Source organism: Puma concolor, chromosome A1, assembly GCF_028749965.1.
Source record: "Puma concolor isolate L17-30 chromosome A1, mPumCon1.1.hap2, whole genome shotgun sequence".
Taxonomy (NCBI): Eukaryota; Metazoa; Chordata; class Mammalia; order Carnivora; family Felidae; genus Puma; species Puma concolor.
The window spans coordinates 122,530,126-122,555,416 of NC_141667.1; the positions used below are offsets into that span (position 1 = coordinate 122,530,126).

The window sequence follows — 25,291 nt, forward strand, 5'->3', positions numbered from 1 at the left end:
AGGACACTAGCATAAATCCTGCCTGTTTTCCCAGAGAAAGAAACTGAGCAAGGAAGATGACGTGATTGGCCCAGGTTTCCATGGTAAGTGGCAGAACTGGAATCTGAACCCAGGCAGTCTGGAATGGAGTCCTTGCTCTTCACATTACATTCACCCCTGAAATGCATCTATTGAACATCTAGGAGTTGCATCATGTGTATTAGATGCGATGTAGCTGTAAACACAACAGACCAAGGTCCTCGGGAAGATTATGTGCATTCAGAGAGGAAGACTAATTTGTCTAAGGTCGCACAACTGGGGGAGCTGGGACCCAGCTCTTCTCTCTCAAAAAGAATGGGAGTCACTGGCTTAGTTGCACTCTGTAACCTCTAACTACCAGATGAAAACTGGGGAAGAGTGGGGAATGGCAGCGGCTGTCCCCTTGACCTCTCAGCAAAGTCCCTTGTCAGTAGGGTTCACTCAGACTGCTCAGACAGCCTTGTGACCGTGGACCCAACTAGTCTACCATGAGGCAGAAGCAGAGGCCCTCTCTACCTGTGCCATCAGGATGACCTAGACTCTGGAGAAAACACCTTGAGGAGACAGTTCAGGTTGACATTGCCCTTCCAGGGTGTGGGCGGCCTGAGACATCTGACTTAACTCTTCCAGCACCAGGGGCAGGTCTGCTCCTGTTTGCAATGGAATAATTTGAATTCCACCTGGAGACCAAAATGACTTATTAAGTGAAACCAGACGTCACCCCCCAGGTCCAAGTGTAAAATCTCTGAGTGGCGCATCTGCACTTTCAACGAGGCAGAGATGTTGTGTCCTGGGACTTCCGACACCTAAAGACAAACACATTTGAGAGGATGAGGGTGCCAGAAGGGGCCGGATATGGGTTTTTAAATTTCTTTCTTCCTCCCTTAGATTTAAAAAAAAAAAATGACAAGAAGAAAAAGGTAGGTTACCCTGAATAAATGTGGTGTAATTTCCTTTTTTGAATTGACTTTAACTAGAACAATTGTGGAGGCAAAGGGAACAGAAATGGCAGGGGGTGGGGGAGGATAAAAGAAAGAATGAAAAAAAGAAAAAGGGAAGGGTAGGAAAAGCAGAAAGGACTGGGGAAAAGGAGACAGAATAGGGAAGTCTACCAGAAGAAATAAAGAAAAATACGAGTATCAAGTGGCAAGGGGACATTGACAGAGAATAAGGAGATAATGAAAGAGAGAGACTAAAATCAAGATGGGTAATCAGAGGAAAAACGGGGAAGAAAGATGGTTATTTTCTGTGTCAGTTTTGCAAATGACCCTCCACCTGGGGCTCCAGCCACCCCCTCCCCTTAGCCATTGCTCAGGGGACTCTCTATCAGTCTACTGAAGAGGCAGGAGGCTATCAGTTTACAAGAAGAGAGGAAGCAGGGGAAGAGGAAAGAAAGCAGACAAATTACTAAATGAGGAAGCCAATTATCCAGTGCACCATACTTCAAGCTGTCAGTAGGCTGCTATTCCTCAGGCACCTTTGAGCAGAGTGGGGACTTAGAACTCCAGAGTTTGCTGCCATCTGGCCTTTCCAATACGATCATCTCTACAGGCTTCCCCTGGCCACAGCCGATTGCCAGCATGCTGAGTGAGATCTCTCCAAATCAGAGACCACTATTATGGTACCAATGGATCACAGGGTCACAAAAGCAGGAGAGCCTTCCAGATAAAACTGCCCAGGAGCCATTTTGGTTTCCTATTTGTACGAACCACAGGGCTTATTTGGAGCCCTCTGCTGACTTCTCTAACAGCAACAAACATAAAAAGCCAAAAGCAATAGACACTAGCTATAGTCAAGAAGCTAGACATGGTACAGGGTGAAAGATCTGTTGTGAGTGCCAAAGGCTAGCACACGGAAAGCAGTTCAGCACACAAGCCCCTTAACGGACGGGGAAGTCTTTATTTCCACATAAGCCCCTCACAAATGTTGACACAGAACAAAGGAAACACCACCTCATCCAGCCACATGGGCTGACCAGGGCATGGCCAGCGCAAGAGTGGCCCCCACATGATCTGATGTGGGGAGGAGAGGGCAGAGGAGGTCAGACAGGGGATCAAAATGTCTGGAAAAGGATCCTGTTATCCTGTGGCAGGTTCTACTTTGGAAGAAATACGAATCCTAGAGAAAAGCTGGGGCACGGGGCAGCCAGCAGCAGCACGGTTATATAACATCTCCCTCCTGAGTAAGCAGCCAAGCCACCTCCAGCAGCGGACACGTGTGCAAAGTTTAAATTTATGATATACTCTATTTTCTTGTTTCCTGAATACAGTCATGGGATGTGGTTGGCTTGGATGTGAAGGGAGGCAAAGGAGCCCAAGAAAGGGAAAATGTCAGGTGCACACTTGATAAGGTTACCTGGGGGATAAAAGACGCTGACCTTTCGGTGATGACTATACCCTCAAGTCCCTCAGAGGGCAGAAATGGTAAATCAGCCTCTCCCCTCACCAGCGTGCTGCGTGATTCCATTAACGACCCTCTCCTTCTCTACAAAGAGTGATGACTGTAACTCTGGAAAACATTTATAGTGACTGAAACACCCACTTTCATGCTCGGGAGGGAAAACGGATTCGTCACATTCACAGTTTCTATAACAACGATTCTCAATGTGAGGCCCGTGGACTACTTGCGTCAAAACCACCAGGGGCCCTTGTCAAGAGTGCTGAGTGCCGAACTGAAGTTTCTTGGGAATGGGGCTCAGGAATCTACATTTTCTTAAAGTAGCACTGCTGAGGATTCGTCGGCACTCTCAAGTTTAAAAAGCACTCTTCTATCACAGCTATCCATGGAACCCTTCCTTCTTTCTCTCCATCCAGCTTTTCTTCTTTTTTCTTCCTTCCTTCCTTGCCTCCCTCCATCCACCTATTACAACCTTCATTTGAGGCACTGTGTTGAGTGCTAAGGGCGTATCAAACACAGAGCTCACACTGAAAATGGCCGCAGCAAGAAAACACATAAACATGCATCTGTAGCTCTAGTCTAAAAGCTAACAAACCATGAGAAGACAAGTTTGGCTCCCTTCTGTGAAATGCAGGATTTATAAAATATAGTTGCGGGAATTAACACACACACTAACGATCACAAGCAAGACACAGTCACTTGCATAGACAATTTCCATCGAGAAGAAGTGGGTAAACATCAACACATTTACCAGACTTGCCAAAAGCCTTTGCTCCATGCATTATCCTTATCTAGTTATTTGATTACAACATACAGAGCACAGCCATCTTCACTTAGTATGGATAAGAAATAAAGACAATGAAATCTGTGCCAAGGGCATAACCACCTGAACAAGTAAGTTAAGGTTGGCAGGAGAGACCCACCATAGAGGCCAGGAAATTCTCACCCACGAGCAGGAAGAAATTTCTACCAAGCCTGCAATTATTCCCTCCAAGGCAATGAGAAAAAGAGAGTGGCACGAAAAGCTGCTGGAAAGTGATTCTGGAGATGGTCATGGGACAGTTTGGTTCATCTTCTCTTCTCATTACACCAACATGCTCCATGGGAAAGGAAATAAGCGGCTCTGAATTACACTCTGGCCCAAACACTCATCCCAATACCTTGCCTCAGGCAATGCAGACTAGATATTCTGCCGTGTTTGGTCCAGACGATGACACCCTCTATCGGTGCCCCAGTAAGCTGAGAAGCAATTCCTTTCTGTGAAGAGGAATTCATTCTTGGGATTTCCCAGTTGATCATCTTTGTGCACCATCTCAGTCAGACCCCGGGGGCCCTTCCCTCTGTTCTGCCCTAATCTTATGTGAATCCCAGACCCCACTGCTGTCCTTTCCAGGTTCACAGTCTCTTCTACAACAGCACCCTTGAGCCTTCTCCACCCTCCTTCCTTCCATCTTTTCAACTTCCAGAATGAATGAGAATGAAAATGAAACCAGCTCCCTGGTTTGGCATGTACTTAAGTTCCGCAAATAAATAGGGGGAAAGATCTCCAAGAATCTCATGTCAACCATAAAATATGCTTATGAGGAATACTGGTTTCCTCGGAGACAAAGAAAAGAAAAAGCAAGCGCAAAGTGCACACCATAGAAGGTTCAGGAGATGGCAGCAATGTGGTTTCAGCTCTGCAGATCCAACTTAAACAAGAGAGCAATGGACCAGAAGGAAACCCTGTCTGATAGCCATTAAAAAATTCCACTGCCTGGTAAGAAACAACCTATTTCCTGCGAGGTGGGAAGCTGAACATGCCATCAGTCAAGATGCATAGCAAACCCACCTTGGGAAAGAATCCAAGGGTCTTACAGTCAAATGATCGTATTTCTACCCGTTTGGATTTTGCGTAAAGCTACCTATTACCTTGGTTTTCAAACTGTGTTCTATCTACAGCTATGCCCAGTGTGTGTTTGTTCCTACCTCCAGGTCCTGCCTGTAGATTGGGGTGTCAGATCAAAAATAATAATAATAATAACAACAAACAACTCAAAAAGCTTGAAAACCACTAGCATAGCAAAATAGATTACATGGGTTTTCAGGTGCTTGGGCCAAGGCAGAAGATGAAAATAGAAGGAACAAAGAGAGGAAATCACTCAACCTCAAGACCACATCAGCTTGGTCTGAAATCTTGCAAAAGATTATGTTAACTCTGGCAGTTACCAAGTATTTGGGCCAGGGTAGGGAGGGCTAGAGGAACACCTTTTTCAGGGAGACATTTCCACCCTCTTTCTATTCTCTTGATTTATATAAAGTGATTTCTCAGAAAATTATCAGCAGCTGATACAAATAATAAGGAAACGCTCCAAACACAGACTCGGCGGTTTGAGCAACTCAGGCCATATGAAAGACTTCACAGGTCTTGAGTTCCACAATTATTTTTAATTGCCTTAGCTAATCGTCTCTGTGACCTCCTGTCACTCTCAATGTTCAGTGAATAGCCAATACATGGGCTCTTAAATCTGTGCTATTGAAGCAGACCCAAGAAGCTCCCTTAAAACCCAGGTGTGCAGTTTTTCAACGAGAACCAGGGGCGAGGGAAAGGGTGTGATATGTATTGCACCCAATTTATAAAAAGAATTGTCAGTTTTTGGAAAATCTTATCTAGTGTAGGTCTTGGCTTCAAAGCTTTCTAGGAAGCAACCTAAAAACATCAGAAAAAGGACAAGTTCTGGACTCATCACTTGTGGACCAGCAAGAAGAGCACAGCCGTACCAAACTGAGGAAGAGGAAAAGTAGCAATTATCTGCTGCCCATCTGCCCCCAGCTCCCACCTTCCTCTTTCAGCTTCCTGCCTGGTGATTTCTCACATACTCAACACCGTCATCCCCACCATCCTCACCCTCATGTTTGAGCTCTTATTATGTGGCTGGCATTATATTTTACAGACACTACCTCATTAATTCTTACAGTATACTTACAATGTGGATACTATCACTATCAGCATTTGCAAGTGATAAACCTAGTGCCCCAAAATTTTGGACGACAACCCAAGAGACAGCTGGTAAGCAATGGAGCAAGACTCAAAGTCACTTCTTTTGCTCCAGAGCCTGTATACATAGCCAGCATAAAGAGGAAAGGGGTGTTCGTTCCATTTGACAAATGAAGGTGACCCTGAGGTATCACAAGGAAAAATACATAACAAGGTTTAAAAACTTGACATTCGTGGGCACCTGGGTGGCTCAGCCCATCAAGCATTTGACTCTTGATTTCGGCTCAGGTCATGATCTCATGGTTCATGAGATCTACCTTGCATCGGGCTCTGTGCTGATGGCAAGGAGCCTGCTTGGAATTCTCTCTCTGCCTTTCTCTCTTTGCCCATCCCCCACCTCAAAACAAATAAACATTAAAAAAAAACCACCTTGACATTCATATAAAGTTAAGCCAAAGCAGATTCAGTGGTATAGAAATACTATGATTTGAGGGGATTTCAGTATACAAAGCGAGAAATTTACAAGTATTGAGATTCAGTAAATTAAAAAAGAAAGACGCCTTTGATTTCTTTAGTGACATAATGCTGGCAAGCCTTCTCTTTGAAGATTCCTGGCCCCGGACAGCAATATGCAAGGCACATAAAAATATGAGAGGCATATTAAAGAGTTTCCCTGAAACTCAAATTGTTTCAGTACACTAAGTTGCCTGAGAGACGTCTGTCAAAGATGACAAGAGAAGAAGGGAAAACTGATAATAACATGTCCCTTGGTGTCATCTTTGAAGACTTTTAAGAAGTGGTAAATTGTCCATTTAGAAGTAATCACTGAGGAGTTTTCATTAAGGGTATTAAAAAAAAATCAAACCTGCATTTATTCCACTATTTCAAAGATCCAGTGAAAGGAAAATATTCCCATTGCTTATAACCTCTTTTCCCTGTCTCTTCAGCACCAAGCTCACTGGTTCAGGAGTATGCAGTCGGGCATACACAGAAACAGTAAGAAATGGCAGTGCACGCATTTGTTACCTGCAGAGATCATTCATGTTAGAGAATGCTTTCAAGATTATTAGGATGTTACCGGTGAGATATTAAGGTGGACCACAAATGATGCGCAGACCTTATGCTGGGCAGTACAGGGCACCAAAGAGGCTATATAGCAATTTGGTGGATAGGGCAGAAAAGCAAAATGCCTTAGGTTTGACAGGTATCACCAAAGTGACCAGACTCCTTCTGTCTCTGAAATAGAACCACAGTCTTTGTCACTTAATAGAGTGGGTGGGTTAGATTCCACGGATGGAGGCTCCAACCTCAGCTCAGATAGAAGGGAAAACCAATCCCTCATCACATGACAGAGACAAAGTCCATTAGGAACCCTCCCTGCATACAGTCAGGACATCCTCCACAACATATGAAGTGATCACAAATGAGCAGATTTGGGTATTCATGGTGACGTGGGCATACTCACACATCACGTCCAGAATTCTCCCCCATAAGCATCTTTGCTGCAAGCATTTTTAAAATGTTTTTATTTATTTTTGAGAGCACATGCACGAGCAGGGGAGGGGCAGAGAGAGAGGAGGACAGAGGATCCGAAGTGGGCTCTGGGCTGACAGCAGACAGCCTCATGCAGCGTTCAAACTCAAGAACCATAAGATCATGCCCTGAGCTGAAGTCAGACACTTAACTAAGCCACCCATGCACCCCTGCTGCAAGCATTTTAACTACAAGCATTTTTACCACAAACATTTCCACCACATAACTGATCAGCTGTAAGGCAATTTTGCCACAAAAGATAAAATCAGGAAAAATAATAGAGTGACATGTATCATAAACGACACAATGAGGGGCGACTGGGTGGCTCAGTCGGTTAATCAGCGACTCTTAGTTTCAGCTCAGGTCATGATCTCCCAGTTCATGGTTTCGAGCCCCGCACCTGGCTGACAGTGCAGGGCCTGCTTGGAATTCTTTCTCTCTCCCTGCCTCTCCCCTGTTCGTGCTCACTCGCCCTCTCTCTCTCTCACTCTCTTTCTCTCAAAATAAATTAAAAAAAATTTTTTTAACTACATAATGAAACACGAAAAATGAATAACAAAACTTAAGACTTTATCTCAAAACACAAAATATTCGAATACATTCACAACGTATAGTGTAGATTCATGGTAGCTGTGTACAAATAACCGATTTTATTTTGTCGACTGCCCGTAAGCACATGTCTTCAAAGGGTTTTGTCCATAGTATTATACGTTATTTTTCTGCTTGTTGACTCATCTCCTCACTCTGCATTACACTTTTTCCTCTAACATTTCTTTCTTCATTAAGAGAGGTATCACTTTCTTGGGGCACCTGGGTGGCTCAGTCAGTTAAGCATCTGACTTCGGCTCAGATCATGATCTCAGAGCTCATGAGTTCGAGCCCCACATCTGTGCTGATAGGTCAGAGCCCGGAGCCTGCTTCGGATTCTGTGTGTGTGTGTCTCTCTCTGTAGCCGCACCCCCCCGCCACTCGCTCTGACTCTCTTTCTCTCAAAAATAAATAAAAACATTAAAAAAAAAAAGAGAGAGAGAGAGAAGTATCACTTTTCAGATACTCGAATGCTTATTCGTACCTGAGCTTTGCATTATATTGTGAAAGCCTTCTACACTGGTGCTTGCTCTCGGTGGACTATCAAATTGGAATGTTGATAGACATTCTACAGTTGAGGAAACATGGGTTCAAAACTCTGCAACAGTGTATAGACCATTATGATGGCTAAGATTTATATGATATAAAAATAGGAGTACCATGTCAAGGAGAAAAATGAAACCAACCTGTCAACCAGTTGATTAACCCAACCAACCGTCAAACCAAACTGTCAACCAGGTTATTTTTTATCTTTTAAGGCAAAACTGCCTTAGAGCCAATTGGTTATGAGATAAAAAATCTTGTGGCCAAGATGCTGCCTGGAAATTCCCTAGAACCTTCAACACAAACACTCATACACACACACACCCCAAAATTTGGGGTAATGGATAAAGAAGACCTTCTTAAATGAAATTCTCTGGCTCTGTTTATAAGAATAATGTGTTTCTGTATCACTTACATAATGAGAAATAATTTTAAGATCTTTAAATATATCAGGTACATCCTTTTTAGCAATGGGACTCCCTCCCCTTCACATACAAGAAACAAAATAAAGTAACTCTCCTCCGCCACAGGAGACTGCCAGCATAATTTCTCCATTCATTCACTCTTTCCACAATCATTTCCTGGGAGCCTACTGCATGCATAGCTGTGTTCTATGAACTAGTCTCCTCTTGGAATAGACCCTCTACTTCAGAGTTTCTTTATTTCCTGATACTCTCCAGAATTCATCTCCTAACCCCGAACTTTCTTCCACCCAGGTCTCCCAGGTCCATGAGCTCTGGTTTCTGAACTCGTACCCCAAGTCTCAGCCCTTGCCAGGAGTTGCTCTTCCAGGCACTCAGCTCCTCCTCAACAAATGATAACACAACCATTAGCCTCTGTACCCCTTAACTATACTTATTCCAACTGAGACTGGACAGGGAGCATTCCCCTGTCTACAAAGGTTAGGCATGGGGAGGGGTATTTGCCACCAGTCGCCCCTGCCGCATCTCATGGTAGAAAAATTCACAGTGAGACACAGATCCCCATCTGAATACTGCCCCTACTCCTTGCTATACACAGAGACAGTGGATGGTTATTTTGAAGCTTCAGATCTGCTAACCTCCCACCCAGACATCTCTAGGTTCTGCTCTGCCTGCAGCTGGAGAGAAAGGAGACATCTGACACTAATGAGATTTAGTTCTCATCTCAGCTTCATCATTTCTGCCAATGAACACTTTCCAGGCCAAAGCTCAGCTCATTCTTCCTTGATTTTTTTTTTTTTTTTAAAGTCTTGTGGACCTTGCACTTGAAGGTCAGTTCCCATTAACTTTCCTTTCTCTAGTCTGCTTCCAAAACCAAGCCATTTTGCAAAAGCAAAATCCCAAGTGGCCTGGTGGTGGTTTGGCAAGTGGCAGATTTCTCCGGGAGAGGGAGAGAATTTGTGGGTAAAGGGTTAAACATTAACATGCTTCCCTGGAAGGTCTCTTCTATCCTGTTAATGGAACCCAAGTGCAAACCTTGGCAGGAATTGCACATTAGCTCATGACAGGTGTAGGCTTCATGCTGTTTGCTGCTGCATTTCTAGCAAAAAATCAGGGACATGGGGACCACTCCATGGCACAGTAGGCTGGAACAGATTGCTTTGCAGAGATCTCTTCTGGCTGAAATAATTCCCTATAATAACTTCCTTGACACGCTGTTAGGATGGCCTATTTCCAAGGTAATGGCTGATGCATGAGGATATAATAGACATCATCTGTGGTCTTCCAGAGACGAAGCTGCCAGAAATACCCTGCCTCATTCTTCTAAGAGAGGCGTTCACCCATCCAGCAATGTTTACTAAATTGTGTCCCTTGTTACACACTCCCCAGCGGCCTCCAGTTCTTTCCACATCATAATGTTCACTTTTGAATCTAACTCTGAGGCCACAAACTCAAACATCTATGGGAGCAAGCCAGATACATAAATGACCGAGGCAGGCAAGTGACAAGCAGAGAGTCTCTGCCTGTCTAAAGGGAGAGGCCACTCGCTTCTACGCAGTGCTTTTCACTCCAGGATCCTCTTCTGGAAGAACTCTTTGCATATCTCTTCTGTTTAAAATTAAGCTCCAAAACAACGTCCTGACACAGTGTCAACCTGATCTGTATCCTGGGCTGAACAGTGTCCCACCCCAAATTCATGTCTACCTGGAACCTCAGAATGTGACTTTATTAGGAAACAGGATCCTGGCAGATGCAATTCCTTAAATAAAGATGAGATCGTACTGGCTGAGGGTGGGCCCTATATCCAATGACTAGTGTCCTTATAAGAGGAAAGACACAAAGACACACAGAGAGGAAGACGCTATGTGAAGACAGAGTCAGAGATTCGAACGATACATCTACAGGTCAAGGAATGCCAAGTCACGCCAAGAACTGTCAGCAACTACCAAAAACTAGCAGGCATAGAATCACCAGGCTGAAGGGGGGGGACTCCATTAGATTTGCATTTACTTTTAACAAATTTTTTTTTTGACTTACAAAAGAGCAAAACATTTCAGCAAAAAAGAACAAGAACAAACGTGCTTGTGGGCCTCTGTGCTCCATCGTCTGAACTATCACAATGACCCCAAATCTATTCAGGCTCCTTTCAATCCACTCTCTATACTGTAGCCAGAGGGATTTTCTGAAAACTCAAATCAGATGATGTCAACCATCTCCCTCCAATCCCTTGCTCTTCCAATAAAGACTAAAATCTTTACCATGGCCCACAAGGCCCTGCAGGCTCTGGCCCCTGCCCTCTCTCACTCTCTGTCTTAAAGTCTCACAGGCTTCTAGTGGCTCATGCTCCTTGTGTTCTCTTTAACCTCAGGACCTTTGCACCTGCTGGTCCCTCCACCTCAAGTATCCTTATCTCCCCCACCTCCACAGTGTGCACGTACACATGTTCACACACATGCTCATGCATCCATATGCCCCTTGCACCTGGCTAATGCAAGGATGCTCACTCATTCTTCAGCTTTCAGGTCAGGCATCGTTGCCTCAGGAAAACTTTCCCAGACCTCCTTCTCTTCAAAAAAATTAGTCCCATCTCATTCACATACTCCCATGGTACCATATCCGTTGGAAATTTAGCAACTCCCACCTGATTCACTCTGGCCCCTGCACTGGACTGTAAGCGTGTTACCTCACACCTAACGTGGTACCTCCCATACAATACGGTCTCATAGGAGGCATACAGTATTATCCCTCCAGGGAGTTTGCACACTTCCCTCCTCCTCCTCCAGGTTAAACAATCTCTTGTGGCTCTTTACGCCACTAGTCCTTGGCTCGTACTTTCACGAGAGTAACCATTTCATACTTTGCACTGTTCTGCGATGTTCACATCTGTTGATATCTTCTGACCACTGACCACACTGCGAGCAGGGATCACACCATGTTGTCATTGCATCACCCAGTGTACGGGGATGGATCCCTTGTCATACTTACAAGTATTCGTTGGATTCGTAAAGGCAGATTTTAAAACTTTACCGTATAAGAATTGTGAGGAGGCCTTACAGAGATGTGTGGGATGGACAGACAGGATGGCAGAGCTGTTAAGACAGGGAGGTGCTTAGGAATCCAGGCTCGAACCCGCTTTGTGCTACTTCTATGAGATTTGGGACCAGTTAGTTCACCTCACTGTGTCTTAGTTCTTTACCTGGAAAATGAGGATAAGAACAGTACCCGCAAGAGAGTAACATCCATAAAGACAGAAAAGGCGCACAAGGTCTTAGAGCAGAGTGGGCACGGGCATACTCAGTACATCAGCTGTGGTTAGTACTAGCTTTTGTTGACAGTGTGAGTGAATGCTCTTTTTTACATTAAAAAATATAATACCGAAGGGCACCTGGCTGGCTCAGTCAGTAGAGCATCTCGGGGTCATGAGTTTGAGCCCCATGTTGGGCAGAGAGATTACTTCTTTAGAAAGTATAATAATTAGGGGCGCCTGGGTGGCGCAGTCAGTTAAGCGTCCGACTTCAGCCAGGTCACGATCTCGCGGTCCGTGAGTTCGAGCCCCGCGTCAGGCTCTGGGCTGATGGCTCAGAGCCTGGAGCCTGTTTCCGATTCTGTGTCTCCCTCTCTCTCTGCCCCTCCCCCGTTCATGCTCTGTCTCTCTCTGTCCCAAAAATAAATAAACGTTGAAAAAAAAAATTAAAAAAAAAAAAAAAAAGAAAGTATAATAATTAGAACAGCTAATGCCATCTAAGATGGAAATACTTGAAAGTTCACGGAAAGACTTCAGTGGAGAAGCAACAATTCAAGAGGAAAAAAAATTTTAAAGGTATTGACCTAGTCCCCAAAAGCAACAGAACGGAGAGGGGGCAAAAGGCACAAGTCAGGGAGGGCAGCTTTGAACAGGAGGGCTACTTCTTTGTGATGCCAACTCTACTTTTTAGGAAGACCTCATTTGAAATGCCAGATTTCCCACTACATGGATTCCAGCCTGGTGCAAGTACCTTGCTCAGATGGGTCGGCACTCAAAGTTGTACCAGTTGCTCTCAGCTGGGGGCTCTTCCCTACACTAAGGACATTTGACAATGTCTGGAGAAATTTTTAACTGTTATGACTGGGGCGGAGAGGGGTGGAGCAGGAAAAGGGGAGGGTGGGCAGAGAGCAGCTTGCTTCTGGCACCTGGCGGGTACAGCCCAGGGCTCTGGACATATCCTACAGTGCACTCGTCAGAACCTACAGCGCCAACAAAGAATTTAACCCAAAATGTCCACAGTGCTGTGGTGGAGAAACCTAGCTCTAGATAATGACATTTCAACATCGCAGAGTGCTAGCCACAAACATCACGTTACGGGCTTGGGTAATTTTGTGTTTGTGATGTATCAGCTAGCCCCTGTTGCCTAAGAAGAGCCTTCAACAATAATCAGTATGTTTTAGGACTTTGTAGACCACTAAGCAGTCTGCCTGGATCCAAACTAAATATCTCACCTCTTCCATCCACCCAGGTCCTGAAATGCCCTGTTGTGGCCACTGTCCTTCGGAAGAGACCACAGAGCCTCAAGGAGCTCCAATCTGTTCAGTGCCTTCAGGAAATGTGGGTTAATCACTTCAACCTGCATCAGTTTAACAGGGATTTTTCTGAGACCTGTTTATTGTTCCGCTGCTTGGCCTCTCCGGAGTTATCTATGACCGAAGTCTTACATTTATTTGTAGAGTAGAAGGTATATTTTTACTCTCACATCCCTTCCAAGTCCCTGAATTAAATTAGTATGAACTTTCCAAAATAAACTCACCTTTGAGTTGAAACCAAGCATGGAAAGTTTCAGTCCAAAAGGATACCTTATTGGAAAATTAGAGGCAAAGGAAAATGAGGATTATAACGAATATTTTAGTGTAACTTCAGCACTCGAAGTTACTGAGGATAGAGTATTGGTTATATAAAAGATTCTCCAACAGATTTGATGTACACAATCCAAGATTGACATTCAATTCCCTTTCCTTCAGACTGAAAGAAAAAGCAACTGGAAATAAACAGAATGGAAAAAGCAGCACATGTGGATCTAATTCTGCACCATGTCACTGGTTAAAACCCAAGGAAAGAACGCTTTATCAGAATGAGAAAAGGGAAATGATCGATAATAGGAAGGAAGATCTCCGATTCCCTCACTCCACAAACATAATATGTTGGATCACACCTACGGTCTAGTAGCATTTGTCAACCACTCCAAGTTAACATTTTATGTGAATGGCCACTGTGGTTTTTCCTAGAGAAAACTGTTCTCAGAGCTCTAGGTAATTTGTAATATAGATAGACGTTAGGGCATTCAGTGCTTGTTTTTTCTCTTGATTCTCAACATGAGAAACTATTTCCCAAGGATGGGCAACTCTTAGAAGATTCAAAATCTGTATTAATTCGAAGGTAGGTACCTTTGCAATAATGTATTCAGAGGATAAGTGCAACTTGGCTCCCATAAGGCTCAGATAAAATACTACTAGGCAGGGCTCCTGGGTGGCTCAGTCAGTTGAGTGTCTGACTCTTGATTTTGGCTCAGGTCATGATCCCAGGGTCATGGGATCCAGCCTTGCATCACGCTCCGTGCTGCTTAAGACTGTCTCTCTCTCCCTCTGCCCCTTTCACCCACTTGTGCACTCTCTTTCTAAAATACATATTCAAAATGAAATCAAATACTACTAGACAAGGCAACATTAAAACTAGTGCATTTTGGGGCGCCTGGGTGGCGCAGTCGGTTAAGCGTCCGACTTCAGCCAGGTCACGATCTCGCGGTCCGTGAGTTCGAGCCCCGCGTCGGGCTCTGGGCTGATGGCTCAGAGCCTGGAGCCTGTTTCCGATTCTGTGTCTCCCTCTCTCTCTGCCCCTCCCCCGTTCATGCTCTGTCTCTCTCTGTCGCAAAAATAAAAATAAAACGTTGAAAAAAAAAATTAAAACTAGTGCATTTTAAAAACTGTAGAAAAACGAGCTATCCTCTAGAGAAAATTATTATTTTCAAACAGTTTTTAGCAGCAACAGAATGCTTCCACCTTCCTGCCCCGCAAAAAAAAAAACATACAGTCTTGGGCAAAACGGGAATACATAAAATGGACAAAAAAGGAATCGCTTTCATAAAGCAGGGGTCCCAGAAGCCCAGCCCTATCTCCCCACCCCAATACTCTTCTTTGTTCCAAATGACTATCCGGATAAATACATGAAAAAAAAATGGTTTCAAAATTAATGTTTTCCTTTTCCAAAGGATTGAGTTGACATCATTTATAGCTAGCCCTTATTTAGACCACAGGAGCACCAAATCACGTTCTCTTAATTCTACCAGCTCAGAGAAATAGTAGTTACTGGGGAGTGTAATTTGGGCAAAGTGACTTCTGTTTTCACTTTCCGTGATTCTGTGTTAACTTGCATTTTTATGATTTGCCCCCTAAAAGCAGTTTTTACTTTAAAAAAAAAAAGGTATCTTGAAAAAATTTAACATTTTACTAAGTTTCCTTTTTATCTTTTTGGTGACTACTTCTTCTAGATTGTATGCTGACAAATGTAAAACACTACAAGGGACCAGCGCATCTTTCCTGTTTCTTCACCTACAACGTGATCCACCTATAATACACAATTTAACTATGGGGTTAGTCAAACCGATACACCCTATATTTTTTAAAGGGGCCCTCTGCGTTATCTTCAATAAATTTTAAATACGTAATCTCTGTGAATGTAAGATGCTTGCGCGGTGATGTCTGCAACCACCGTGTCGGAGTTGATTCCGTTTCTTTGGATGGCTAGACAGAGATCGCCGCCTGCCATCATGACTCTACAGACAGCTCTTCCTCCACCTAAGGTATGTCCTTCCTACAAGGGAATGTCCTTGGCACGGGATCATGAAATCTTAACACTCCTAACCCGAAGGATATGTGTATATTGGGTAATTTATGTTTTCAAATAAAACATTTATTAAAATTCACGGGACCTTAAATTTATACTTGGAATGGGAAGACATCTTTAAAAAATTTTTTTCATCAGAAAATGATCCCCCAAAAGGCATGTAATCACCAAAACGGTAATCACCACCTCAAATCTGTAATCCTGCCAAAGAAGCCTGCACAACAGGAGTAGTCAGATGACAGGGGTTTGCGGAAGCTCACGTTCCCTAAAATATCCTTAGCATTCCTCTCGAAAAAGCATAGGGGAAATCAAAGCAGCTGAAATTGTGGCTTTTTCCTGGCCAGTTCTGTAAAACAATATACCAGGGGCTATGCATCTTATCTTATGGTCCACATTTCCAGGGAAGACGAATACCGAAAGTACATTTGGATTGGCACATGGTTTGAAGTATTTTACTTTAGAGAAAGAAAAGTTGAGCAATCCTGGAAGAACTCCATATTCTTCTTTAAAAAAAAATTTTTTTTTTTTAATTCCTCTTGAAAACTAGTTACTGCTTCGAGCAGGAAGGAAAGGTTCGGAACAGCTGTCCCTGAGTGAGTTGGGAGAATGTTAATCACTGTCCCTTCTCTCCTTTACTTAAAGATTAGCTCACATCCCAGGCCCCTGCTAAAGGAAATCGCATACACTTAACTTTTGAGACCTACCATGAGGAATATTTCTGTAAGAGTAGTAGGACGTCAGCCGGATCTAAAAGACGCTCAAGTCCGGAAATGTACCCCAAAGGCAACAAAAGCCCAAAGGGTCAGCAGCGGGCTGACTGGACATTTGAGAAAGTCATTTGTATCTTGACTTAAGCTCCCCAGGAAAAAGTCAAACTTAACAAAAATGGTTTCAAAAAAAATGGAATTGACACATACGCGGGCATCTGCAACTTTAGCCAAAGCCTCCTTAGGCAAAGTGCACTTGCACAGACCATGTTAGGTTAAAAATATATTAAATGCAATTTCCTCTATACATTGTTAAGTGAGGAAAGCAAGATGCAGGGAAGTAGCTAATATATAGTCCCACTGTAATAACAAACAGTAATTGTCCCAATCCCGAACAAAAAAATTTTTTTTCCATATCCTTATTTGAGCATAGAGCTAGGTGTAGAAGGATACACAAGCTGCTAATTTTTTTTAATATTTATTTATTTTTGAGAGAGAGAGAGAGAGAGAGCATGATCAGGGGCGGGGGAGAGGGAGAGGGAGACACAGAATCTGAAGCAGGCTCCAGGCTCTGAGCTGTCAGCACAGATCCAGACACAGGACTCGAACTCATGAACCGTGAGATCATGACCTGAGCCGAAGTCGGACGCTTAACCAACTGAGCCACCCAGGCGTCCCCAAACTGCTAATATTTTAACAGGGAGGAGGATAAGAGAAGGGAGGGAAAAGGAGTTAAAAAAAGAGGCAGACAGACAGACATTGGATAGAAAAATGTGCATGCCCTAACAGTGGATATGTGTACATTTTTAAATAAAAGAGAAACATAATTCTATGTTTTAGAATAAAAGAGGGACAGACTATTGTTGGGATAGAAAAATATTCATGGCAAGAACTAGAAGGTGACACAAACATTTGTTTCCAGGATGAAAACATAGACAATCTTCTTAAAGCCAGTGGAATAAGACATTTTAGCAATATGGAGTATGACAGATTCTCCACCTGTAGGTAATACATTTTATAATACAATGGTTAGATATAAAGATAAACATCAGGTGCATTTGAAAAGTGGGTCTTTTGGGGCACTTGGGTGGCTGAGTTGGTTAAGTGTCCAACTCCTGATTTTGGCTCAAGTCACAATCTCATAATTTGTGAGTTTGAGCCCCGCTTCTGGCTCTGCACTGACAGCGTGGACCCTGCTTAGGATTCTCAATCTCTCTCTCTCTCTCTCTCTCTCTCTCTTTCAAAATAAATAAATAAACTTAAAAATATATATATAAGTAGGTCTGGGACACTGTGCAGACAGTCAGTGTTCTATGGGATCTAAATGAATCAGATACAGCCTAAAAAAAACTCCAAAGGTTTGCACAAATGGGACAAGAAGTGACACCAGTCCCTTCAGTCAATTTCCTCGGGCACCTGGTGGTCTGGAGGTCTGTGACCTCACAGAGCGCTGGAGATCACCACACCAGATTTGCAGAGCAGTGAAGTAAAAAGCTAAATCCTCAGTACATATAGCAAAACATGTCCCTAAGTCTATCAATATGGCAACAAGATGCTCCCCTTAGATGGTGGATAGGAAACTGATCAGAAAAAAAAGTTTTTGAGGAAATAAAATATTAAAAAATGTAAATGTGACGGAAATTATAAACAGCCTGGAGCTCCTCTCCCTTCGGGAACAGCTGTGTCTGCTAATCCCTTGAGGAGTCCTCCCTGCGATCGCCCTTCCTTCCTTCCTCTGTCTCTCTCTAATAGCTCCCTTGTTCCTGCTGGACAAAACTAGCCCTTTGTGGCTGCTCTCAGAACAACATTAAAAACAGGAATAGGGAAATTGTAAACAGGAGGCTTCTGGTCTACAGGCGAAGACACACACAGGCCTCTGAGGCCTACTTCATGCTAAGCAAAGAAACAGACCTTTGTTGCTAAAGGGATTAGGGCTGCGGGGTTTCAGAGGCGCTGCTGAGGCATTCAGCTGGCCTGAAGTAGGGGCTTTGTAAAGAGATACCTCCATTAGAGGTCTGTGAGCGGAAATCATTCATACTCTTTATACAATCTGGGTAATGTGATAGTGTTGGACTGTTAAACGCCTCTGGTGAGGCAGGGTCCTATCTCCTTGAATGGTAAATTCTTCAGCAGCTAAATAGATGGTGGTATATTACCTTCACTGACTTTGGTTTTGGTGTTTTTGTTTTTTTGGTTTTTTTGAGGTGGTGGTAGAGGGGGGAGGATGCCTTCTATCGTTAACCCTTAGTGGGAGTGACATTAAAGGATCACCCAGAAGCAGACAGGCAAAGTCTTCCCAAGTCAGCTAAGAGACAGCCACTGAACTTCTGGTGCTGGCATCTTACATTATCAAAAATGGCCCTCTCTCCGCATCCTCTGCACATAGAGACCTTGATCGCTTTGTCCTCACATTCATCATGACGATGGAAATCTCCATAGGTGCCTCATTCCATGCCCTTTAGCCTAGAATCCCCCAAACGACCTAACCATTTCCTCTCTATCCTATGCCCACTTTCACCACTCAGCTCTTCCTTGCCTCACCCTCCCTGGGTTGGATGAGTGCCCCTTTCTCTGAGGTCTGTAGTGTCCTGTGCATATCTCTCTCGTTGCATTCCCCATAAACTTGGAGACTCTTTGTATGGCTGCTACCCCAACAGATGATGAGTTCCTGGAGAGCAGGGGCTTATTTATCTTTGTATCTACGATGCCTGGTCCTTCGTAGGTGCCTAGAGTTGTGTCCAGCAGGAGAAGGATGGAGTTGGGCTGCACTGCCTTTAGATCGGTGCCTACCATAGCTGGGAAGATTGTATCTGCCTGTTTTAATGGCTTTGAGGAATTTTTAAAAATTCCTCGTGACCTCTTGTAGAGAACCCAACAGTCTTCAGAAAGCAAGGAAAAAACACTGTGGTCAGTTAGGAAAGAAAAGGAATCCTCCAAGGAAGATGGCAAGAGGTCACTTCCCCACAAACAGCCAGCAGCCTTCTGAGTGACCTGGCTCATCCTGACCCTGCTTCCACATTCTCGATTAAGGGAGTGTCATCAGCAGAATAGAAATGTTCTTTGGGTTCATATTTAGTGTCTCTGGAAATAAATATTAATTATGGTATCAGATGTTGTACACTCAGAAAACTTCAGAGATAATTCCAGAAATAAAGTTCAAACAGTGGGAAGAGATGGTCATCGGAGCTAAGGGACACTTTACCCCGGTAAGATCAGACCCATCCTAGCTGGCTGACAGACCCATCCTGGGAGAGACTATGGCTCCAAGGTATACATGGGTGCTGCGGAAACTTCACTTAGAAGGGGTCCTGGTTGGGGTGCCCGGGTGACTTAGTCGGCTAAGCATACAACTTGGGCTCAAGTCATGATCTCACAGCCCATGAGTTCGAGCCCCGCATCAGGCTCTGTGCTGACAGCTCAGAGCCTGGAGTCTGCTTCAGATTCTGTGTCTCCCTCTCTCTCTGCCCCTCCCCCACTTGTGCTCGGTCTCTCTCCTTCTCTCTCTCAAAAATAAATAAATAAACATTAAAAAAGGGAGGGGCCTGGTTTCTGTAGAAGATAAACCTGCAAATGTGATGAGGGCTTTGCAACAACTGATAGAAGGCTGATGTCTTTCTCCACTGCTGTTCTCAGTAATCAGGGACATGCTTCTCTATCAGCACGGCCTTAGATGTTATTAATTGTTGGCTCTTTCCATTGTTCACCATTTTCTATCTGGATTACCTCTCTTCTCGCCATTTGGCAGATGGGACTCTGTTCTTACATTATTAACATCACTGTCTGCACAAAGCAGTTACATATGGAAGGAAGAAACCAGCAATGAGGCCATGGGCTTTGTCTCCAATTCTGCCACTTACTCAATCACCCATTCAGCCAACAAACGCTGAGCATCTGCTATGTGCCACACACTGGGCTGGGCACTGAGAAGATAAGCATGACACAGGACTCACTCTGAAGATGGGGAGGCACACATAAACACAGTGGTGAATACCATGATGGCAATCTGCACAAAACATTCCCAGAGCATTGGGAAGCTGAAGGCATTCAAGGAAGCCCTCCTGAAAGAGATGAGTGCTTAGCCTAGAAGATCCTGGGTGGATAAAAAAGCCACAAACATTTGGGAAAACTGCAGATATACGACTACGAACCAAATATCAAATAAGTTTACTGTGTTATTATTAAATTCTTGGGTGTAATATGTAAGAAAATGTCCTGGAGCACCTGGGTGGCTCAGTCGGCTAAGCCTCCAACTTCTGCTCAGATCATGATCTCGTGGTCGTGGGTTCAAGCCCCACGTTGGGCTCTGTGCTGACAGCTCAGAGCCTGGAGCTTACTTTGGATTCTGTGTCTCCCTCTCTCTCTACCCCTATCCTGCTCACACTCTGTCTTTCTCACTCTCAAGAATAAATAAACATAATTTTTTTTTTTTAAAGGGTCCTTGGGATGCCTGGGTGACTCAGTCGGTTAAGTGTATGACTTCGGCTCAGGTCATGATCTCACGGCTGGTGGGTTCGAGCCCCACATCAGGCTCTGTGCTGACAGCTCAGAGCCTGGAACCTGCTTCGGATTCTGTATCTCCCTCTCTCTCTCTGCCCTTTCCCCACTCACGCTCTGTCTCTTCGTCTCTTAAAAAATAAATAAACATTAAAAAAAAATTTTTTTAAGGGGTCCTTGTACTTAGAAGATACATGCTGAACTATTTGTGAAGAGGCGTCATGATATCTAAAAGTTACTTTCAAATGGCTCAGAAAAAGACAGGCCTATCTGTGTATGTGTGTATATATATGTACTAAGGGGGGTGGGGGGAAAAGAACAAATCTGCAAAATGTTATTTGGTCAATCTGGGTATATATATATATATACACATTTCTTATACTATTCTTTTAATTTACTCTATCTTTTTAATTTCCAAAATAGAATATTAGATAAACAATTGTTAAAAGCACACAGAGTTGACCCTTGAACAATGCAAGGGTTAGGGCGACAGACCCTGTGCATTCGAAAATCCATGTATAACTTCTGACTCCCCCCAAACTTAACTACTAATGGCCTGTTGTTGACCAGAGCCTTACCAATAACATCAACAGTCAATTCACACATATTTTGCCTATTAACATGTAATATATATTGTATTGCTACAACAAATTTTGCTGGAAACGTTGTTAAGAAAACAAAATGTTATTACGAAAACCACAAGGAAGAGAAAATACATTTACAGTACTGTTCTGTACCTACAAGAAAAAAATCCACATTTATGCATGGACCTCCGATGCTCAAACTTGTGTTACTCAAGAGCCAACTATGTATATAAAGCTCTCACAAGTGCTAACACTGGACTGGAACAGGAAACGAAGAGAGAGCATTAGTCAGATAAAGATGGGGGGGAGGTACCCCAGGGAGAGGAGATGGCTAGAGCACGGGACTTGGGAGCGGTAGCTGGGATGCCTAGAACTACTCCTGGCCCAGAGGTGACACTTGTGTATATCTGCCCAATGAATGAAAGAGTTAAACAGCATCGCCTAGGCAGGGAACTGCAAGCAGATCACACCAAAGTGAGCATAAGGTTTACGTTAAGGAGCCAGAGCCGATTCGGCTATAGAGGCAGGAGGTCTGTCATGGAAGCCTTTGTATATTCTGCCAAGGTCCTGGGACTTTATCCTGTGGGCGATGGGAGCTGTGAGCGGGAGGCAATGTGGTCAGATTAGCATCTAGAGGGACCACCCTGAAAGTCAGGTGTCATGTGGGGTGACGGAGCACAGACCTCAAGGCGGGAGACGAGGGTCCCAGTCAGGATGCCTTCGGCTCCCTTAAACACAAAGCTCTGAGTCTAACTGCCTGAATTTATCAAGAGACTTATTATCCAACATAGCTGCAAACTCTGAGATGACAGGCCGCAGACGTGGTTGATTCGGTGGCTCAAAAACGCAACCACAGACCCAGGTTCCATCCTCTCTCCAGGGCACCATGCTCTGTGGTGGGGTCTGCCCGCAGGCTGCCTTTCCTCATCTATGCCAGACGGCTGTAGCAGTTCCTAGAGTGACGTACGGATACAGAGAAGCCCACAGACAGAAGGGAGCAGTTTCTTCTTCGGTCTCTTTCTTAACAAGGAAAACTTCCAGAAGCTTCCCAGCAAATTTTGCCTCACATCCCACTGGCCCCGATTGGATCCCAAGCCCACTTCAAAACCAATCACTGTCAAGGGACCGAGATTACACGTTTGGCTCAGAATAATAATTTATACACAGAGGGAATTAACTATGATGAATCATCACTCGAAACACTCGGGAGCTTACTGGTCCAGGCAGAAGATGCTAGAAGCCCTAAACCATGATAATGGTGGCGAGGAGTGCAGACGTGAGAACAGATTCATGACTTATTTAGGAAGTTATGTTGGTACAACCTGGTGGTAGACTGAAAATGGAGGAGGAGTTACAGAAGAAAAGGACACCCTCTTCCATAATTCCAGCTTGGGTGAATGGATAGAAGGAAGTGTCATTAACTGAGATGAGGTGCCCATGAAGAGGGAGGAGGGTGTGGAGAAAAGACGGTGTGGCGCACATTCAATGTGAAGTACCCGTAGGCTTCGGAATAAAAGTATTAGCCAATCAGTGGAATATGAGTCAAACTGTTATCCCCAACGGGTAGCCCTTCCACCAGACACGGTTCTCAGATGGGCTTTGGTCCCTACGGACATTTTCGAACCAGTATTTAATCACTGAGAGATTCCAAATAGGATTATATATTTCCGGTTTCTTTAGGGAAAATTGGGAAATCTGGCAACACTGGTCCTGAACTGTTGCTTGTCAACCATCGGTGGAGCCCGGAAGCAGCCCTTCTCTTTAGCTAGAATAAGGGTTTCTCTGGCCTGCCACACTCTGCCTCCATCACTGCCTTCACCTGCTTGGCCCTGAAGGCATTTCCAACCAACACCCTGCTCACAGCCTTGGAGAAAGAGGTCTGAGCTGCCTGGTATTTAGATGGTGGTCAAATACCTCACCCAAAGAGAAAACAGAATGAAAGTAGGTCAAGGAGGTAACCCTGGAGCCATGAATTCTTTAGTTTTGGGCTTTTTTTAATGTTTATTTATTCCTGGGAGAGAGAGTGCAAGTGGGGGAAGGGCAGAGAGAGAGGGAAATGCAGAATCTAAGGCAGGCTCCAGGTTCTGACCTGTCAGCACAGAGCCTGACACGGGGGTTTGAACCCACGAACCGTGAGATCAAGACCTGAGCCGCCTGAGCCAAAGTCGGACACTCACTCGACTAAGCCACCCAGGAGCCCCAGCCATGAATTTAGAAATGGAGGGAGAGAAATTCACGCTGGAGAGAAAAACAAATGATGCGAGTGAGCATGAAGTCTCAGGAGCTAAGAGAGGAGAGCTGAAGTTGGAGGGAGGGCTCTCCTGCCCTATATGCAACAGGAGGTCCAGGGAGGGAAGGATCCAAAGGAGACTCGGCACTGGGGAAGTAAGTCGTGGGTGGCCAGGAGTTTACCTGTGTGACACGGTGGGGGAAGGGGCAGACAGCAACCGGGGTGGGTAGAGGATAAAAGGAAGCGTACACGGTGCGCATGGACTGCTCTGGTGACAAAGAAGAAGAAAGGCTGGATGGAAACTAGCGAGGCTGTGGGGCAAGGCATGGTCCCTTGGCAGGATCAGAGACACTCAGACATTGCAAAGGGAAGAAGCAGCCAGTGGTGAGATGCAGGCTGTAGGCATGTAACAGAGGGATGAACCAAGTCCAAAGGGAGGTGGGAGGGGCAGGGCGACAAAAGAGTCAGGCATAGGTGGCTGGATTCACTGCATAAAAGAGAGGCCTCCGAGGCTGGTGGATTGGAAGTGATGATACACCTACAGGCAGATGAGTGTGTTCAGAAATTTGAGAGTTAAGTCGCTGCTGAGTCCGGTGAGGGGGAGCACGTGGTGTAAGGCCGTGGGCGCCTTGGCCTCCAGGGACTGGTCCCTCTCCTGCCCCCCTCCAGCCACCGTCTCCGGGTCACTGCACTGGAGCCTGAACCTGAGGAGGTGCTGGACCTGAGTCAACTGCCACCCAAGCTGCTCCTGGTGGTGCTGAGCCACGTGTCTCCATGCACACTGCTGGGGTACAGCTGCCAGGTACACAGGGGCTGGCACGTCCTGATGAATGACCTTCCCGGGACCACAGCGCTCTGCTGCCCCTCGCCTTCAGCGGCCTGCCCCGCGTCCATCAGGCCAGCCCCTGCCTCCTGGGCCGCTTCTGCAGTCAAGAGCAGAGACATCGAATGCAACCTTATAGGCAACCCCTGTGGCCAAGAGACCTCCGGAAACAGTGGTGCAGCATGGTGGGGTGGCTGCGTGGTGGAGATGAACAGGTCATCGGTGCCCCGGGAGCCCCCTTGCAGACCTGCTTCATGTCTTCCTTCAGCTCATGTCTCAAGAAGCAGGTCTTGGGCCCGGAGGAGGAGGGTTGATGGCTGGAACTGCTCGATAGTGGCAAGATTGAGATTTGTGTCTCTGACTGACGTCAACCAGATTGCTGTGGGTAAATTCTCTGCTATGGCTGATCCCATTCAGCAGTGGTACAACAGTGGTTGCTTTCAGGTCACCCAAGTGTTCTCCAACATCAAGATGGGCCAGGGGCTTTGTGTCTTTCCAACGCTGGCACCAGAACATGCAGATCTGGGCTGGTCACTACAGAGCTGGTGGGACCAACTCCAGTGTGATGGTGTGGGCCCATCTGTCACAAAACAACCTGACTGGTACCTTCCAGGACCTGGGATCACTGGCCAGGACTTCTCATTAACCAAGGGCTTATACCTCCCTGACATCCTGTGTACTCCAAGGTTCATTCGAGGGTCTTGCTGGGTCTCTTCTTTAGGTTCTGGAAACTACTAGAAGAAAGCTCTTCCATCAGATCTACCTACTGCTGTTTTAGGGCAGTCCTTCTCCCATGGGGGTTGGGGGAGGCAGCAGGTGAGCACGGAGGAATGCTGGTCCTGGAGAGGGCTCTTCACCCTCCCCGCAGAAGCACTCTGATCCAGCCCCAGCCCCCTCTTCCCTTGTCTCCTCCTGTTTCTGCTTCAGGGGCTTTACTGGTCCCTTTAGGGAAGCCCTCTCATCTCTGAAGTAGAGTCTCATCTATGGCAGGGAAAATTCCAGCCACCTTGGGTGGTAAACTTAACCTCCTGAAGCCTCAAGGACCAGGCCTTGCAGCTGGAAGTCAACCAGCACGAAAAACATTTAGAGATGCTCAAGGACCCC

The 25,291-nt window shown here is 45.1% G+C and overlaps 1 long non-coding RNA gene and 1 pseudogene across 4 annotated transcripts in view; one reads left to right on the forward strand and one right to left on the reverse strand.

Annotated features, from left to right (window-relative positions):
• LOC147584397 (uncharacterized) overlaps positions 1-25,291 on the reverse strand; it is a 341,362-nt gene that overhangs the window by 173,582 nt on the left and 142,489 nt on the right. The window lies entirely within an intron of this gene.
• On the forward strand, positions 21,462-24,833 carry LOC112860607 (F-box only protein 27 pseudogene; annotated as a pseudogene).